Raw genomic sequence first — 6,000 nt, forward strand, 5'->3', positions numbered from 1 at the left:
CAGAATGTAAGTTCTGACACAGAGGTGGGGAAGGAATGTTTGGTTATTCAAACTGCTAAAGCTAGCCCACATAAGACAATTAGCCTCTGAACCTACAACATTCCAATCTCTCCACAGTGCTGCAGTTCTGTCAGTCAGTCTCTGCAGACACAGCATCTTTCCAGGAATTCACATCCACACAAATATAAATATAAACAATATAAAAAAGTAAGACTATTTGATGTTTAAAAGCAATTACTGAATTCAATAATAATCATTGATGTGAAATTATTTTGAGACTTAAAAAATAAAAAGTATAATTCTGCTCACTTGAAAGCTCTTTTATTGGTAGCGATTTGTACAAATCAGTCATATTATATTCACTCTCTTATTTTTGTGCGTATATGTGCCTATTACTCTGTGTGTGTGTGTGTGTGTGTGTGTGTGTGTGTGTGTGTGTGTGTGTTTGTATGTGTTTTAGCTACTTTCCAGTTGCTGTGATAAAACATTGAACAAATCTAACTTGGGGGCGGGTGGAGGGTTTAGTTTAGCTTAAGCTTTCTGAGGAAAGTCAAGGTGGCAGTTCTAGATAGGAACCTGGTGGCAGAGGCTGATGTGGAGACCATGGAAAGATGCTACAACCTGATTAATTTACAGACTCACTTCCATCCTCCTTTCTTATGAAGCCCAGGATAGCCTATCCAGGGGTGGTATCACCCACAGTGGGCAGGGCCCTCACACATCAATTGTAAGTCAAGAAAATGCTTCAGAGACTAGTCTGATAGAGACAGTTCCTCAATTGAGGTTTCCCAGATAACTCTTGTTTCAGTCTAGTTGAAAAAAACCTAAGCAGAAAAAGATGTGTATATACATGTGTCTCTGTTTATTAGTATGAATCTATACATGTAAGTGGATGTGTGTTGTATGTGTAAATCACTGTACTGGAAACCAAGTGACCAGAATCCTGAGAAGCTTAGCATCTTGCAAAATATCATACAAACTGAGGTTTTTGACTGCTTACTCACGCTCACGGAGGGGGTGAGTATCTAGCTTTTCCCCTACCAGGTTATGGATGCAACTCTGCCTTAATTGCATGTAGCCCTAAGGAGAGGTTAGAGTAAATAGGCTGAGAATAGAGGAATGGAGCCCTACCTCTGTAGCTAGGGGGAAGCCTTCAGACCCACTGTGTAAGGGTATTCAGGTGCTGCCTGTTTGGGGAGGAGCAACCATATGCCTACAAGGAACCTTTTACCCCCACTCTAGAAGAAAGCCCAATAAACTCCTTGGTTCCTCATAGTAAGCTCTGGAAGAATAGACTCTGTTTGTCATTGGGACAGTGCAAAAAGGATGAGTAGCCATTGAGGAAGACTCCCATTGGGAAGGAATTTTAACAACAATGTAATAGAGGGGAATGGTATGTGCACATACGGAGAACAAAGGAGGTCCTGAGGTGTCTTTACTGCTTTCCACCTTATTCCTCTGAGACAAGGTCTCTTGCTGAACCCAAGCTTAGCATTTTGGCTAAGTTGGCCTGCAAGCTCCCAGGATGCATCTGTCTCTCTCTCTTCAGCACTGGGATTGTAGGAACATGTGGTACTTTATGTAAGTTCTGGGGATTCCAACCGAGACTTTCACCCTTGCATGATGTGTATCTCCCTGTATGTGAGGGATGCAGTAAAGAAACCACTAAAATGACTGTTTCTTTATGGGGAAGGTTTTTATTGTGAATAGGAAAGGCAAAGATATCCAGAGGCATCTATAAAAGTCTGCAGTGAAGAAAAAAGAGAGTAGACATGGCCAGGGCTGTCTGAAAGAGACATTAGATAATGGGAAAGAATAGTAAAGCTGGCAAGAGGGAATAGCAAGAAAGGAAAAGATAAAAATAGCACAAGTAGTCAGGGAAAATGGGTATAAAGATCTGAGGTGAGAGGAGCCAGGAGGATAGCATGGTGCGTCTCATGTAACAGGTACTTGTGAATAGAAACTGAGGGAGCCTAGAGGCCAAGATGGACTTTGGTATGCAGTCATATGTGCATATCAATGGAAAGCCTCCATGTCCCTTTTTCCAGATGCAAGGAAAATGATTCCTTTTGGGATCAAATCCCGTTCACCTGTTCCTGAGGGAGGCTGGCCTTCATTTAGCCACCAAAAATCCTTCTACTGTCTAGCTTGAGCTTATTTCAGGCTAGATGGACTACCTTAGAACTAACACTCCCGACCACAAGTTTATTGATAAATGCCTTCCCTTTAAAGTAACAAATAAACTCAGTAGGATGTCCTCACATCTATTCAAATCTCCTGGTAAGTGAAGACTTTCAGGGAACTTGCCTTTTGGGCTAGTGCCCAATTATAAGTGAGTGTATACCGTATGAAGTCTTTCTGCTTCTGGGTTAACACACTCATTATGATCATTTCTAGTCCCATCCATTTGCCCACAAATTTTGGGATTTCCTTGTTTTTAATAGCTGAGTAGTATTCCATAGTGTATATGTACCACAGTTTCTTTATCCATTCTTCAACTGAGGGACATTTAGGCTGTTTCCAGGTTCTGGCTATTATGAATAAGGCTGCTATGAACATGGTTAAACATATGTCCTTGTTGTGTGGTGGAGCATTCCAAGGAGTGGAATAGATGAGTCTTGAGGAAGCCCTATTCCCAGTTTTCTGAGAAAGCGCCAGATAGATTTCCAAAGTGGTTTTACAAGTTTGCATTCCCACCAGCAATGAAGGAATGTTCTTCTTTCTCCACATCCTTGCCAGCATGTGATGTCACTTGAATTTTTTATCTTAGCCATCCTAATGGGTGTAAGATGGAATCTCAGAGTCATTTTGATTTACATTTCTCTGATGACTAAAGACGTTGAGCATTTCTTTAAGTGTTTCTCAGCCATTCGATATTCTTCTGTTGAAAATTCTCTGTTTAGTTCTGAGCCCCATTTCTCAATTGGGTTATTTGGTTTGGTGGTGCTTAATTTCTTGAGTTCTTTATATATTTTGGATATTAGACATTTTGTCTATGTCTAATATCCACATTTCTCTAGGTAAGAGAAATATAGGAGATAGGGAACTAGAAGGATCCAGAGGGTCTTAAAAACCTACAAGAAGAACATCATGATGGGTGGATTGGGGCCCAGGGAGGGTCTGCTCAAACTATTGCACTAACCAAGGACAATACAATAGTAAACATTGAACCCCTACTCTGATTTACCTAATGGACAGGCCATTCTCCACAGTTATGTGGAGAGCAGGGACTGACTCTGACATGAACTCTGGTGCTCCATATTTGACCACCTCTCCTTGGTCAGGAGGCCTGGTGGCACTCAAAGAAAGAATAAGCAGGCTACCAAGATGAGACTTGATAGCCTATGACTGTATAGTGGGGGAGGAGATGCCCCTCAGTCATAGACCTAGGGGAGGGGAATAGGGTGAAAGTGGGAGGGAGGGAGGAGTGAGAGGATACAAGTGATGGGATAACAATTGAGTTGTAATCTGATTAAATTAATAAAATTTTAAAAAAATAAAGTAACAAATAAACTATATATTATTGACATCTTACAAATATTGCACAAGAATTGAAGTAATTGTTTTTTTTAAGTCTCTACACTTAAATCTCACTGGCTCACAAAATGGAGACCCCATGTGACTTAATTAGTATGGACTGGGTGCCAGGCATTATGCTTGGTGGTGATAGCTTTGGAATTAATTTAACTTGGCTTCCATGAAAGAAATAGAGTTTGCATAAACAACTCAAGCTTCCAGGAGCTGAGAAGTGATTTATCAACTTTTCGGTTTAAAACAATCTATTAGCCCTTTTTTCATCTCTTTGTGACTTTATTTAACATTTAAACCCTTGCTATCATTTTCAAATATACCATTGACATCATATTTGAGGCTTCCAGAAGCTTCTTCTAATTATAATTATCTCCTTCCCCTTTTCTGAATTTGAAAATGAATGGGTATTTTTATCTTATGTAGCTTGTACCACTAAATTCCAAAATAAGTCTACACTCCCCTCCTGCATGGACTTCCTCAAGTTCTAAACATCATTAAAATATCACTGGCTTTATTTTTACAGGCCACCCATAGTAATAAGTTATAAAAACAAATTCAGAATGCATATGCCATTAAACCTTTCTGATAAGAAACTGAGAGCCAAACAATGATTGAGTCCGATAGGCCCTTCTAACAACTAAATTTGTGAGAGGTTTCTCTTTAGCATCTAAATTTGTTTTCACCCTCTGAATTCAAATGTGTCCTCAGCCACTAGATTGCAGGATTTTCATTTCTGCCACTAGAGGTCTGCCATCACCAACTTGAGCACAGAGTGGTGTATGAGAGGCTCTTCCAGCCTTTGAAGCAAGAACTGATTCCTTCATTCTCTCATGACCTATTTAACCTTGCTATATGCCAATTGCAGCCTTTGCTCCCAGGAAGGCAAGTTACTGCTCTCTACCTCCTCGCTCTTAAGTCTTCTGCCTTCCATCACTGGCATGTTTTTCATGTCTGACTTCTCCATCTTTTCTTTTTACCACTGACTTTTGCCTCCTTGTCTGTCTTTCCCATGTCAGCATTTGCTTCACCGGTGAGACCTTGCCCTGAGGTTTTCTACAATCTCTTCTCCCACTGGATGCTATTCTTAAGTCTCTCCAGAGGACTCACAAGTCTCCGCCCTTCTCCAGTTTCTTCTTACCGTGCTTGGACTTCACCGAGGCTGCTGCCGTGGAACACACTGCATGCTCTCTCTTTCCCCACGTACAACCATTTGTGAAATCCCTACTTCCTAACAATTGTAGAGTCTGACTGTTTTAACTCCCATGTCACCGCTATCCAGGCCATAATCACTTTTTATCTAAATGACACCCACAACCTCCACGGGGGCCTCCTTGGCATGTTTTTCTCTACTCTGTGGCAGCACGTTCTACTAAAGCACAGATCAGTCATATTTTCAGGAGAACCCATGCTTCTTATGGAGAACAGGACACTGGTACAAGCTTCCCTACCCCTGCTCTATCCATCCATCTGTGACCACCTCCCTACTCCATCCATCCATCTGTGACCACCTCTCCCTAGGCCCCTGTTTCTTCAGTCTCCATTGAATTTTCTGTGGATTATTTTCCATTAGAGCACTCCAAGAAACCATGAGCAACGGACACGTCACCATCAGGGATGCACAGTGGCTTCTTGGAAGTGGCTTCTTTTCACACTCAGCACAGGGCCTCTTGCATTCCTCTGAAGGTAAGTCTCTAACACTTCCCAAGTACCTCATGGTTGTGAGATGCTGTTCTTACTCCAGTTCTTTTTAATAAACTATTTTCAGCTCCATTTGGTTGTGCAATTTTAGCTTTTCCTTACTATCTCTCGGCATCACTCATGACTCTGTTATTTGCCTTTAGTTTTACAGATAGGAACTGTTATGATTTTTAAACCTGAGGCACTTCTAACACGTTACTCAAGAAAAGTCTTACCTGTTATCCTTCCCTAATTCTTTGTATTGTCCCCTCCCTTGGCTTTAGTTGAGTGTGTGTGTAAGCTGTGCACTTGATCCACTTACACCCCAGTCCCTCTTTGCCTGTCTTCACTCCTTTATCGTTTACTCTAGTTCTGATTGCAGATCTCAGAGCTATCTTCCTGTCTGTTTTCTGTTTTCCCCAGCTGGCTACTGTGTTGTTTAAACTACCCTGTTCTTCTTGGAAAGGTGATTAGTTTTTCTTTCTTTATGTAGGCTAAGACACAGTGCACATTTTGCTATACGTTAATTATTTGCTGTTTTCTCTCTCCAGTTTCAAACTTTGTTTTACAGGGATAAGACTGTGTGCTAACAGTACCTTCGATACTAAGGTGTGATGTAAGAGACATCTGTCAATCTTCGACACACAATAGAGCACACAAACCATCCACAGACTTCCCCATTTTCAGTCTCAAAGCACATATTTTCTAGTGTTGCTGATGTTTCATTTTCACTCTACCTTCGCTTAGAGTTATTTCCCAAGGGTTCTTTAAGGACCAGAACTCTGCTTGGCA

This window comes from Acomys russatus, chromosome 10 (genome assembly GCF_903995435.1).
Source record: "Acomys russatus chromosome 10, mAcoRus1.1, whole genome shotgun sequence".
NCBI lineage: Eukaryota > Metazoa > Chordata > Mammalia > Rodentia > Muridae > Acomys > Acomys russatus.